This window comes from Alligator mississippiensis, chromosome 8, assembly GCF_030867095.1.
Source record: "Alligator mississippiensis isolate rAllMis1 chromosome 8, rAllMis1, whole genome shotgun sequence".
Taxonomy (NCBI): Eukaryota; Metazoa; Chordata; order Crocodylia; family Alligatoridae; genus Alligator; species Alligator mississippiensis.
In genome coordinates, this window is record NC_081831.1 from 81,952,134 (window position 1) to 81,966,479 (window position 14,346).

Below are 14,346 nucleotides of genomic sequence, written 5' to 3' on the forward strand. Positions count from 1 at the left end.
CGTGGGGGAGCTTAAGGATTTCAGGTTACTGGCTTGTACGCCTGTCTATCTACTTTGGTTAGTCTACAAGGTGCAAATCTACCCTGCTGGCTAGACTTGAGACTAGCACAGCTAACTGCATCTCTTCATATGAGTGTTACCAAGATGGGTGGAGAAAACTGGCTGGCTCCAGGCAGTGGTGTGTTAGAGTTGGCTCCCTGTTATATCAGTTATATCCTTCATTTATTTTATTAATAAATTTAACCTGTTCCATCAACCTGTCCACAGCTCCTCCTGAACCCACATATAACACACAGGCCGTGTCTACACGAGATGCTTTACTGCGCAATACACTAATCTACTGCACAGTAAAGCATCACTGTCTACACGTGCAGGCACTTAATGCACAGTAAATTAGTCTACTGTGCAGTAAATTTACTACCTGCATATGCAGGTAAATGTACTGCGCAGGAAAGCCCAATAGCCTTAATTGCATGTGTCGACACACCCGAAGAGTGTGAAAACCATGGTATTTGTTTACCTCTGCAGGCCAGAGTTGGCTCGGACATTGACAGAAGTGACTGCACTGATTCAGGCTGTGATATAAGGCGACAGGGAGTGTTACGTTGTTGGGTTTCTCCTTGAACTGGCTAAGCAGGGTATGGTTATGAAGGTGATCTGATCTGGAACGTGCCCAGGTTTCCTGTCAGCGACAAACCACCTAGAATCGGTGCCAAACTGAGCGCCGTGGAGCTGCCTGACGCGCTGCGGGAGGTGTATGGAAATTAGGGCTGGATCCGATTTCATAAGGATCACAGAAAGAGTCATACGAGCACTTTCACCTTGGAATATTTAATGGCCAAGCAGTTCCTTAACAAAGCCTGGAAGTAATCCGTGGCTCACCTAGCTTTATAAAGCATGCTCGTGATTAATCCTGTCGATCAAAATGTTTAAAAGTCTGATATCTCCGTGACTATAAAGACAATATTCTTGGATAACCGCAGCCTGAAGGCTTCGTCCTGTCTTGAGAAAAGCTGGATAACAAGCTGTGGAAGCTTTATGGGTTTGTTTTTTCCCCTTTCTTTGGCACCTGCTTGTTGAGGGTGAAGTTCACGCCTACGTAGCGTCCAGGTACTTGTTTCGGAGACGGGGCGAGATTCAGTTCAGCCTCCATCCGTGGCTTGCAGCTGCTCGCTCTCTCCTCCTGCACGCCTGGCTGGGGAGAAGGGTGCTGTGGCTGCCTGCCTCCGTCTCCTGCTCAGATTGCTGACCATTCAGATGGAGACCGCATGGGAGAGATGCCCCAAAGAGGAGCTGATCGTGGGGGTCATGACTATCAATCGGTTTACACCCTCGATCTCTTATGCTGCAGTATCCAGGAGAATGCATGTGCCTATAGGTCTGATTTTGCTTCTCCAGAGACTAAGGCTGAGGGCTGGCCCACATTCAGCATCTGCCCACCCGAGGCTGCATGTATGATAAAACTGTACAACCGGGCTTCACGTGTGCATCTGCAGTGAAATTGCTGCGGTTGTTACATACAGACACCAGCAATCGCCTGCCCTGAAATGCTGAGAGGCTGGATGGCTTCTTATCCCGTTACTTGTGGGTTGTTTGCTTCTCCCAGCTCTGCCCATCTCCTCTTTTCCCACCTTTTGTATTCGGATCGCACGCTCCACTTCAGACCCTGCTCTGCGCTGTCCTTTCGCAGCACCCCATGAGTGAGTGTACCCTCTCTATCTCTGCTTCAGTTAGTCTAGAAGGTGCAAATCCACCCTGCTGTCTGTCCAACTTCAGATGAACACGGCTAACGACCGCTGTCTGAATGTAGCCTCATCCCCTGGATGTTAAACTTCATTTATTGACCCAACCGCAGTGAGAATCGATGACCTTGGTGGGGGCGGACGAGGTTTTGCAACCCCTTGGTCATCTCTCAAGTCGTCCCATGCTCACTGGACATCCTAATGACTCAGGCCCTGGGATGTGAAGGTGAAACATGGGACGGGGAGAAGAAAGGTGGGGCAGGAAGCTGTCCTCCTGGCATTTGGGAGCAGTTCCTGCAAGGACTGGCTGCCTGATCCATTCTAGGTCTCCTCCCTGCAGTCCAGCCCCAAGGACGAGCCAGCAGGAAACCCTGGATGGTATTCAGGAAAGGGCATCCTATGTAGCCTGCTTGCTGCATTCAGGAAGACCAAGGGTTCATCTGCATTAGGAAGGAGGTTGTGGCTCAGCTAAGTGAGCAGGGCATTCATTAACCATAGCCCTTCCTTGCAAAACTATTCTGTTGCGGGCTGGGCTCCAGGGCGCTTCGCTTTGCACACACCAGCATTGCTGGTCACGGCTCTGGCAGGGCCCGAGTCTCTCCTTTCTGGTCCTTCTTATGACATTCGTAGCACAAGCTGCTGAGAGCGTATTGTAAGCACAGAGGGCTTGCCGGCAGCAGCCTGGTGCTGGTGAACCATTGCTAAGGTGCCTTTCACTTCTGTACACACCCTACCAGCACCCTAAGCATGGACTGAAACTGCATCCTCTGAGCAGCAAGAACAAACCCGGGCTACTTCAGGGGTCCTTATCCCGTTTGCAAATGGATAAGGATACATACACTGGCTGTCTCGTGTATGTGCACGCAAGTACTTTACTGTGTGAATTGCCCGCACGCTTTCAAGGCTCTGCGCTGTAACGATGGTGACATTTCACATCCGCTTATGTTTCTGCCTGGGTGCGGGCTAGGGAAAGGGAGCCTGGTTTCATTTAGACAACGGCTTCGGCAGTGTCAAAGGAGATTATTTCTCTGAGGCAGCGATCTGACGTTCTTGTCCGCATTGGTTTGCAGAGCTTTGCCGCGGATCCTCATCCCGCGTCGTTCTCGGCTGTGGAAAGCAGAAGCTTAATGGTGGAAGTGCAAATCGGATTTCACCGTTGGACACTCTTAAGCGTGTCGCGTTTGCTGAACTCTTTTGGAAGCAAGAGCACGGTGAAAAGATTCGTCACCAGCAGCGAGCATCTGAGCGCAGACTTCGACATGGAAGAACAGGCGCGAGGCTGAATTCGAGCCCTAGGCACTGCTGGGGAAGGAGAGCAACGTCCTGGCTAGCAGACCTGGGATGGATGCTGCTATCCGAGGCACAATAGGGCTACTCTAACCCCGTGGTCCTGACGGCGTTGTGCCTGGCTCCGCCTCAGTGCAGCGATGGAGGGACGACACTGCAGCATCCTGGTCCTGATAGCGATGCTGGGACATGGTGGTGGAGCGCTTATGTTGTCCTGCTGTGGCACGAGTGTAGCCCAAATCCTCCCCCGGCTCCCGGTCACTCCAGCTGTCGATAGACAGGCCATGCAGCTCGGGGGTCAGGGACAACCAGATGCGAGGCTGACCACACCGCTCCTTTCTGGGCCGCTCGTCTCAAGACCATCTTTAAAAGCAAAGCCTGGATTGCACAGCCGCCTCTCAGAATATGCAATAAGTCGAATTTCATCTATTTTTTTTTTACTGGCTCTCAAACCCCTCAATCCACACTCCTACCAGCGTGTAGGCTTTTAGGTTTAAATGAGAAAGCACGGTTCATCCCGGTCACTGCCGCTCCAGGTCACACGGTTGTTTCAAGGTACTTTCCACCCCGAATGGCACGAGATATTTGTGTGATCGCTGCAAGAATTTCACTAGCGGTAGCAACCGATGAAGGCCATTACCTCTGGCGACAGGAGCTACTGGACCAAATGAGGCTAACCCTCCCTTTGTACCGAGTAATGACTTTGAAAGCTTGCTCGGCCTCCCATCATTCTCTCCCAGATGTCGGGAGTTAGGGGAACGCGCCAGGGCTTCAAAGTGGTAATCACATCAATCTGAGCAGAGAAGGAGCTGTCATCATTCAGTGTGCTAATGAAAATTATGATGATACCACGATAGATTTCCTTGCAGACATAATCACCTCATGCCACTGTTGCAAAAAGTTATTTAAAGAGCAATGTTCTTGGGAGAGGGTACATACAACGAGCAGCTTCTGAAGGTGATTAAACACCCAGGCGAAGCGGATTCGCTGCGTGTTGAAACCTCCTTGCTTGAGCAGGAACAGTATTCTTAGCATATTAAAGACAGATTCGGGAACCCGTGTCATAACTAAAAGGTAGGAGTCAGGAATATATATATATATATATATATATATTTTTTACTAGGGAAGGATTGAACAATTCAATGCTACTGCCTGATAAGGCTGCAATGGTGTCATAGGAGAGTTTGCAAACGTGAATGCAGTTTGCAAAGCTGTGGGCTCTCGCCTTGTGGCTTGACGCCAGAGTTACTGGGTCCTGGGAGAAAAAGGTGCAAAGAGTGAAAAATATCCAATGAAAGGGGCAATGGAGAATTGTGTCTGCACCCCAGATTTGTGGGGGAGACGATGGCCCTTCAATCCTGGCAGCTATGATAACAGATGATGTTAATTTAAGCGTCTTGGGAGGAGAAGTGGGATGGGTGGGGGGACTGAATGAAAGTTTTACGAGCCCCTTAAAAATGTTAGTCCCCGAGACTCAAACTCGATTCCCAGCAGCATCCTTGAAACGGAATTTAACAAGCAAACGCACGCCATTAAATTCAAATTCATCAGACACGGCGCTAAGGGACTGAAGCAAAAGCAAGATGAATGTGAAAGGGGCAGTTGAAAGGAGAAGAGAAGAACGAACGAGGAGGTTGGAGAGAAAGCAGAGGGAGCCTGAGACCACCGAGGCAGGCTGGATTTCACATGGGCTTTGCAGGTGTCACTCAATGTTTCTGTGCCCCCATGCAAAGTCCTTGTTGTTCGAGGGGGGATGTAACCTTAGGCAGCATTTCTAATACGGAACGGGAGCCTGCGCGTTCCTGTTTCGAAAGCAATTCCTTCCTGGCTTGCCTGAGATGCCAAAGGAATAAAACGCTCGAAAAGCCCAGTAATTCCCAACCCTAGTCCAACCAGACTTTGCTCCTCTGCGCTTTTGCAGCGCAAGTGTAACCTTGGGACATTGCTCCTGTGCTTCAAGCTGTCTAAAACCTGCCATCGGCTGCAGCCTCTTGCAGAGACTGAACCCACGTTCCTCCAGGAGAGGTTTGAATCTGCATCTGCTCTATATAATATATATATATAATATATATATAATACTCTAGCCACAAGCTGGTCATCCTCAGAGCACCCTCGGTCCTTCCGCTTGATGCTAGCGATGATGCTGTCTGCACACATCATAAAACAAGCATTTGCATTTGTCAGGCATGAGGGATCTTTTTACTCCCCTTGCGTAACCATCCCTGGTTCCCCTTAGTGGTCCAGGGGTCGTGTCATCCTGTTTCCCTCCAGAGGGGTTTACACCTTTCATTAAGTGACAGGGAAAATGCCCAGAGATCTCATTCCTCTGCAACAGAGCTTTTCATTGCTTTCCAAGACATGCGGCGCCCATCAGTTCTTGCATACCTAGCAATTGCATGCAGGAATTAGTAATATCGTCTACTCCACTTGTTCAGGAGGGGCCAGGGTGAGCATCAGCTCCTTGACTGAAATGCAGTCTTTGTTGGCCACGGGGGAAAAGCTCACTGAGCTGTTTTTTGGAGAATTATGTTTGTCTGGCAGGAAAATTAGTTAAGTTAGCATGCGTGCTGGCGGCGGGGCGTCTCGGCGACAGAAATTCCAAGATTCAGAACAAAAAAAGTGAATGCTGTTCTTTTAAAAGTGCACGGCAGCACAAATCATTCAACATGAGAAATGGGGAACTCGGAAACCCACTGGGTCTTTCAGGGCAGCACCAGACAGATTATGACTCTGCTCGCTCTGCGTCTTGCATCTCAAAAGGCAAGGCTGCCGTGGAGCCGTAGCTTAATAAAACCCGCACAAGTCCACGCTCAAAAGGCTAAATCATTAAATTTTACATAGTCCCTTCTGCTGTGAAACCTGGATGGTTCCCAAGAGCGAGCCATTTGAAAATAAAAATGGGTCTGATCAATAAAATGAAATGGCTTGAAGAAGTCTGAGTTTAGTGCTCTATAAGTCCTAATTGGCTTTGCAAGTGTCGGAGATGACCTTGGCCTTCTCAGCTCAGCTCCTACGGCTCTGTGCCTGGTTATTACAAGATAATGACAGCGCGGCGTCAATCCGAGTGCTTTCAGCAATGCAGAAAAAATGGGCGCAGGTGAAGTCGACGGGAGAGACGGAGGAGGGCAGACGCTTGCTGGAGTGGCTGTCTTGCTCCTCTCTTTTAGTGGAAGAGAATAGTAAACTGCTGGAGTGAGATGTGATCGCTCCTGGTGCCCGGCAGAACAGCCTGGTCCTCAGGCTGCCTTGCTTTAGTGCACGCTTGCATGCACGCACGCACGCTTCCCCTGTTCCCATTGCACTGAGAATGTCTCGGAGTCACCTCGCTTGGTCCCTAAAGCCTCTTGCCATTGTCTTGCATTTTCTCCCCACCCGCCTTCCTGCCTCATGATGAAGATAATGCAAGTCCCCTATGATACAGGCCCTCTGCTTTTGCCCCTGGATGCTTTCCACACCCCCAGCATCTCCTCTCTTGGGCAGCTGGTTTCGGGCACGTCAAGCCCCCTCCTTTTTGGAGCCCGCGCTTTGCATTCCTTCATTGCCCACCTCCCCTCTCGTGCTCTGCAAGATCCTGAGGACCGAGCCAGGCTCCTTGACTCGCAGTCCCGGATACAAGGTGGCAGGATGCTTCCACATGTTCACTTTGCACCCCTGGACCCCTTCCGAGATCCCATCCTCCGCCCAGCCTAGGCACTGCCCCTGCAACAGCCGGCCTCGCTCCCGACCTCGTGCTAAGGTGCTCGGTCACCCACGTCCCCTCTGTCTCTCTTGCTTGCTTCCCGTCTCCAAGAAATCTCCGTCTCCCTTTTCAGGGGTTATCATTAAGCTAGTCGGCCGGCCGGAAAGCAGGCGGTTTGCCCTTCCCTGACGCAGGAAACGTACCTGACGCCCGGCTCTGGTTCGCTCATGAAGCACGTCAGGTACGGTTCCCGAGTCAGGGAAGGGCAGCGACACCCTCAGAAACGCGCTCCAGCGCTTTGCTGCGTTCATGTTGGGCAAGCATTTGCTAGCCTCCGATCTAAACCTCCCTCGTTGGAGGTGAAGACCATTACTTCTTGTCCTAACCTGAGGGAACGTGGGGAACTATTTGCAACCTTCCTGTGTGAAGTCTCCTCTTCTGCGCGCGAAACAGGGCTGCCCAGGCAACTGAAAGGTTTGCTTTACAATTTACATGCCTTGCATGAGATGCTCCTGTTTCTACTTCCCAGACAACCGCTGGCTTTTTCTCTTGCAACCATATGATATATTTGACTCCTGTTCAGTTTGTGATCCACCGTAATCCCCAGATCCTCTTCTGCAGAACGGCTAGCCAGTCACCCCCCACATTTTGTATTTGGGCACTTGATTCTTCCTAGATCTACGTAGGACTTTGCATTTCTCATGACTGAATTCCACCTGATTTATTTCAGTCTCTCTAGTTTCTAGTCACAGCCATTTTAATTCTAATGCTGCCCTCCAAAGTACTCGTCATCTTCAAATTTAATGAGCGCATCTTCAGGCCCTTCATCCAGGTAATTAATGAACATATTGAATAGCACCAAGTCCAAAACAGAGTTTTGTAGACCTCCATGTCATGCGTTCCTCTGCGTTGAGAATGAGCCACTGCAACTACCCCGTGGGTGTGTCTACACATGTATTTACTAATGCACCGACCGAAATTACTGAGCACTACAGCCACGCATCTACACGTGCACGCCTGTACTGCGCAGTAAATATGGCAACTTATGCCGACTTGAGCATAAAGCTGATACCTGCATCGTGCAGGCATCAAATTTATGCCCAATTAGTTACTGCGCAGTAATGCACGTGTAGATGCCTTGCTGCACAGTAACACTGTGTGTGTGGACTGACGTGGGACTAACTTTAGTCCTAAATCAGTCCACACACAGCATTAATGCACTTCAGTGCCTGAACGTGTAGACGCCGGCCTATTCCTGCTTACTGCACAGTAAGTTACTGTGCAGTAAATTTAAGCCAGTGTAAATGCACATGTAGACATGCCCTATGAGTACAGTTTTCCAACCAGTTGTGGATCCATCTTACAGCACTTTCTGCTAGGCCACTGGCCCTCCAACTTTTTGGGTCACACTCCCCTTTTCAATCACTTTTGTGAGTAACGAAGCTAAGGTGTTTATTTGCTCTTTATCCCTAGGACTCTCTTATGATGAACAAAAGAGCACAGCTATGCCAGCTACAGCCACACTGCGCCTTCCCCTTCCCCAGATCAGAGAGCTGTTCTTCACTGACTGTCTCTTCCTTTTCCTCTGTTTGCATTTCCCCTTTTCTCATCTTCTGTTTTCCTTTTCTTTCCTCTCGCGTACTCTGTGGACATTTGCCCGCTTCCTGTTTCACAACCACTGCTCTGCACCACATTGACTCGCTGCGCCACCGACACCTTTCTGCCCATGTTGCGTCGCACAGAAAGACCAGCCAAGCATTTTGCTAAGCTCGCCCTATGCATCCAGGTGTAATGACCTCTGAAGCAAACCAGACTCCTTAGCCACCCCCACCTGCTCTTACCTGGCAAGCCGTCAGCAATGCCAGCTCTCCGACAAGCCTGAGTTCATGAGAAGTAACAGGGTAGGTTGCAGTGGTAGAGCAGCGCTTTTTAAATCGACTTCCATTGCTGGCCCTGTGTGCCGATAAGACTCAGGGAATCTCAGAAGATTTCGTTTTTCAAACCTGTGAGCAATAGAAACAATGCATGGTTTGTGCAGAAAAATACCAGAGTTGAACATAAGAGAAAGGCAAGGGTAGGCACAAAAATGAGTACGCTGTTTAAATAGTCAAGTCAAACAGACCACCATGCAACACATCCCAGCTGCATTGCAAACCTCTAGCAGGTGATTTAAAAACTGATGGTTTTACTTAACAGAGTAAAGCACCCCAAGGAAATCATCTTCTCTTTAAATACACAAGTGTACCGAGGACGGACGGGAGATGCTTTGAGATGAAGCGGCGAAAAGAGTCAGCCCCTGACCGTACAGGGATCTCTCTGGGTTTCCTTGCCCAGCTGGCGTAGCCCGTGCTGCCCACAGTACTGTGCAGAGCTGGCTTTCAGTAATAAAATACCAAGCCAAGCTAAATGCACGCATCGTTCCCCTTCATTGCAAGAGCTCGTGCAGGGGGTGGGAACCTCGTGCATCTTAAGCCAACCTCTGGCTTCATGAAGTGCTTGGAGCGGACTTGAATCAGGTTGGAGCGAGGGGCTCAGAGCAGCCCAAGAGCACTCTCCTGCGCTTGAGTTAATCACATCAATAGCCCTGAGTCAGCTGAACGGCCCCAGCTCTCAGCCAACATCTCCCAGGTGAGCCGAAGGCAAGCGCTTATCCTCCGCGGTGACATTTAAGCAGCAGCACGTTCTCAACTTAGAGACAGGCTTGCACCACTGAAGACGTGGGGGGTTTTTTCCCCATCAATAGCTCAAGGTCTATTCATATTTCATTACGGGGACGCACAATTTTAGCGCTTTGTAACCCAGACACGCAAAATTAACTTTGGCCCAAAAAGCATCGTTTCTTTTACTCCCAGCGCAAAAAACCCAAAAACCTCGGCTGCTGTAAAATCCCAATAATACCAAACAATTAGAAAGGAGGGTTTTTTTAATTGCATATTAAAACACTTCTAAATACAGTCTCTAAATGGCTTCTGTTTTGTAGCTCATTAGTGACTGGTGCATAACAGTAATCTGGAAAAAAAACCGAACGTGGGCCTGCCTCGCAGGAACACGGCTTGCTGTGCACGGTCCCAGCTTTCAAAAGAAAAAGCCATCCAGAATTTAGCATGCTGACTACACACCCCTGCGCTGCAGCTAGACGGCCACGGTATGCAGGCTTCCCGGATCAATGATCCATATAGTAATAGCTCCCTAACTATCCGTTGACGTGGTAGGCTGTGCTGATTTTGAAGGCGCTGTTACAGTCTGCTTCATCAAGACCATCCGTAATTACTTGGAGGTCTGCAACAGTCCATCTGGCTATCGATCCGTGAACTAGTAGCGCCTGGCAGGATAGGAGCTTTCTGCTGTGCCAAAAGCACTCCGAATAGCACTTATTCCAGTATCCACCGCGCAGAAGCGGGGCAAGATCTGGTGCAGACTTGTAGGCACCGTGGATCACAGCTGACAGTGGGTCACGGCTGCACAGGACCACGCCGGGTCGTGCCCAAGTTCACTCCATATGATGGGAAGGTAAAGGCGGGATGTCCCCGTCGTGCAGCCTACCACTTTACACCATCCCCTTAGCTGGTAAAATTCATGCATCCAATTGGAGAAGACGAAGGTAACATCCCCTGCTACATTCCACCTGTAATGTCGGGCCACTTATTACTTTGCTTCATGCATATCTGGCACAAAAGCCCTGGCTTTCACCCGACGCGAAGAAACAACAGCCATCGCTATGAAGCCTGGGAGTACAAAATAGCTTGGGAAGGAGCAGACATCTTACTTGAAAACTTATTTAAAAAATAGATATCTCCGCATTTGCACAACTCTGGCAATCCCTCCACAGATCTCCGGTGGAAATTACGGTAACTCACGGCAACCCCGGTGGCCTGGGCAAGCTGCCAGCCCATTACCGGTGATAACGGGGGTAAATTACCAGTGTCACTTCCTTATACTACCCTGATTGCGCTATCAGGGTAAACATTACGGAGCACATCAAATGCCTTTAATGCGTTTCACTTCCTATTAATCTATGGACTACATTGCGGAGGTCTCTGCACGCCTCTTAACTGCAGTCCTGCGATGCGTAACTCTCTGACGAGTGATAGCATCATTTCTCAAGCTCCGCTCAGCCCGGGCTGCATCTTTCCAACAGCAAAGATAGATGCCATGCGTGGGGCCCCGGCGCTGGCAGAATTTATCTCCATTTATCCTGGGCAGAAAAAAGTAACTCAGGCCGCCTTGCAGAAAGCAAAACACGCCGCTTGAATGAATTTACAATGAGTAATAAAATACAGAAGGGCGAGTGGATTTACTGTAGTGGAATGGGAAAATATGGTGTCACTAATTTGCTTAAAAACGACACCATTAAGCAAGCATAAAGGTTATGATCACCTTTTTTTATGCATTAATGTTACATTTATACACCAATTGGCAGCTGTCATCTGCCATTGAGAATGGCCTGGTTTTAATTTCTTCCTGATTAAGCTCGTGGTGACATATGGTGTTTGCAAGGCCTGCGCCCGATGGCAGCAGCTTTTGGGAGGAACATGGTGCAAGGCTGGAGGAGCGCGTGGCCGAGGCAGGGCGGTGGCTTGGAGAAACCCAGCCAGGGCAACAAGGCAGATGGGCCAGGCCATAAATCTGCCTCTGCCCATCCCAGCACATCTGTCCTTGGCGTCACAGACCCCAGGGGCTTCCCAGACCGTGCACTGCTGCAAGGGGATCCAGGCTTGACATCCCAGCTGGTCTTGGCTCGCCGAGGCCAGGCAGAGGCTTGGCCTCCTCTCCAGCTCCAGACAAGCACCATTCCTAGCATCCCGTGGGAGGGACCGTCTTCTGGTCCAGGTTTTCTCTCTCCTGGGACGTGGGGTGGGTGCAGCACAGGCACTCAGGCGCGTGCACATGCATGCTGCACGCAGCTCGAGCGCCAAAATGCAGATCACAAAGGAAAAGGGCTCCACCCTCAGCACAGCCACTTTTCCCCCAGTTGTCTTTCCTTGGGGCATCGTTTGGGCAGGATTCAGCTGCTTTCCCAGCTCTTCAGGCTCCTTTGCTGGAGCTGGAGAGAGAGTGAATGAGGAGCAAACGAGCATAGCCCCTGCCCCTCCGGCTTCCCAATCTGCTGCCGGGCGAGCTGGGTGCTCTCAGCCCTGCTCCTGCCTGCGTCCAGAGCTGCCTTGGCCTTCCTGGCAGCTACCTGGCTCCCACCTGAGTCTCACTGGAAACCAAAGGACACTTTATACCAGCTTGCTCTTGTGCCACAGTGTCCTTCAACCCAACCAGCTCTTCTTCCCAAGGGTTTATCGTAGAAACATAGGAAATGAGGGTTGAAGGGAGCTCAGGGGGTCGCATCTAGTCCAACCCCTGCTCCAAGCAGGACCAGCCCCAACTACATCATCCCAGCCAAGGCTTTGTCTAGCCGGTCTTCAAAACCTCCAAGGACGGAGATGCCACCACCTCTAAGTAACCCGTTTAGTGCTTCACCCCCTCCTAGTGAGAAAGTTTTTCCTAAATAATTGTGTTTGCCCCTTTGGCAATAGCATTGCATTGCTGGCTCATCTACAGCCTGTTCCTTTTCTTTTTTGGCCGTGCCCCGGTGACGAGGTTTTTAGCATGTATTCATCATGAGACGCGGCATTTTCCTTACAGCGCTGGCTTCCAGCATCAAACTCCACACGCTCCTTTTTTTTAAAGGAAGTTTCTAGCTCTCGCGCCTGCAGAAGGAAGCTTGGAAATGTGACCCACAAAACCCAGAAGACAAAGGTATTTATTTTTTTAAAATAAGAGCCAGCTCCCCCCTTGGGACTTGGCAGTGCTCCACGGGCTTCAAATCAGGATCTTCCTGTACCGAACCTGAGCCGCGCGCTTTCATCACTAAAAAGCCTGACCCTGCTCTTCGCAGGCAAGCAAAACACACTTGATTTCAATGGGCCCAGTGCCTAATGGCCATCAGTAAATGTCCTCTCAAGTCGCATTCATTTAGTGCAGCAGGTTTTAAAACTTACTGGTGTGATGATACAGGAGCAGCCTTCAATCTTTGTCAGGAAATGAGCAGCGTTTGGTGCCAAGAAATTAATTGGGAAGAATGCAAGAGCCAGAAACAGTGCCTGTCCTTTGGGCCTCTCTAGCTGCAGGACTAAACCTCGACTAGGTTGACCTAAAAAAAACCCCCACAGTTCACGAGAGGGAAAAATTCATCCTCTTTGTTATGTGCCATGATACGCAGCTCAAAGTAGCATGCGTGCATGCATTTTAAATAGCTATTTTCAAACAATAAGCATGCTAATTAGAGTTCATTTCAGAATGTGTTTTTTCCAGCGTTATTAATTATGCAAACCACAGCTGACTTATGGTGACGCTACAAATTGCAGCAAGATGGAGAGAGATTGAGCAAACTTCTCCAGTTGCACCTCGAGATCCATCTCTTGTGAATATTTTATGTTCATGTGGATTTAACAGCATGGCTTTTCTGACATAATTCTCCCCTCAGCTATGCTGGGACCCGGCCAAGGCAACGGCAGGAGAATCAGCACAGTCACCGGGGGAAAGGAAAGCAGAAGTGGAGTCGGGAGGTCTCTGCCAGCAAGGGGAGGGGAAGCTGGGCCACACCTGTGCCAGGTAAGCTGTGGGTCACTGCCCCGGGGACAGCAGCTAGCCCCCAGCATGCCTGGCACAAGTGCGGCCTCGTTTCCTCTCCCCTTGCTGGTGCATTAAAGTGAGAAATAAAGGGCACTTTTGACAACGTGCAAGGCTACTGTAGCCCTGGGAACACCTTGCCGAGGGCGCGCTCTCCTCCCAGCGAGGGGTATGTCTTTGTGGAAGAGGTCCTGGAGCTCCCGCAGGGCTCTCTAGGTGAGGAGCTCTACGCTGGAGGTCAGGCAAGATGGTCAGAAAGGTCGTCCATAGCTTTAAAAACAAGAAAATCCATAAAGAGTTACAATGGCAGCCTGTAGCCTCATTTCTACTTAGTTCTGGAGGCCTCAAGAATATTTCTGGCTGCCAGAGGTAGCTGCAATGTAGGGAAACTTGCCATATCCCCATCCCTAATGCATGACCCGACGCCTAGGAGAGAGCTGGGGTTTCTGCAGACCAGGCACCAGCTGTCCTGTTCTGCCCCGTCAGAAGCAGGTGAGCTTAGCAAGGCCCACGTCAGCTCGGAAACGCACGTTTTCAGCCTAGACCATCAGCCCCTTCCCAGCCTTTTGTCCCCTTGCAGTGTTTAAAGTGAAGACGTGGGGTGCCGGGCTCTTCAAGCAGGCTGAATTCTGCCCCGAATTAAATGTTCAGAGCTCAGGAATGGGAGCGGTGCACAGGGACCCGGGGCCCGAATGCAGCACGGGCGCCTCAGCCTACGTGACTGTGGGTGCGTCTACACAAGACACTTACCGCAATGCAAAGTAGCACGCCGGACAAAACCCGCACTAGTACGCTACTGTGCAGTGTTATTAGGCTACTGTGCAATAGCATCACCAAAAAACCCATGTGCTGGTGCTACTGTGCGTTTAGTTAGTATTTCATTAACCAGTAGTAAACTACTGCGCATTAATGAACGTGTAGATGCACCCCTGTGACTCCGCTCAGCCAGAGGAGCTCAGAGGGCCTGTCCAGGGGAGAAATTCAACCTCGATGTCTCTTCTTTGGTTAGAAATACTG

The 14,346-nt window shown here is 50.2% G+C and overlaps 2 long non-coding RNA genes across 3 annotated transcripts in view; one reads left to right on the forward strand and one right to left on the reverse strand.

Annotated features, from left to right (window-relative positions):
- Positions 1–14,346, forward strand: part of LOC109284431 (uncharacterized) — a 42,072-nt gene that overhangs the window by 9,554 nt on the left and 18,172 nt on the right. The window lies entirely within an intron of this gene.
- Positions 1–14,346, reverse strand: part of LOC106739323 (uncharacterized) — a 70,098-nt gene that overhangs the window by 9,209 nt on the left and 46,543 nt on the right. For both annotated transcript variants that reach the window (XR_002091883.2, XR_009464038.1), the window contains exon 2: positions 8,550–8,711. This is a non-coding gene — a long non-coding RNA (uncharacterized LOC106739323). The remainder of the gene's footprint in view (positions 1–8,549; positions 8,712–14,346) is intronic.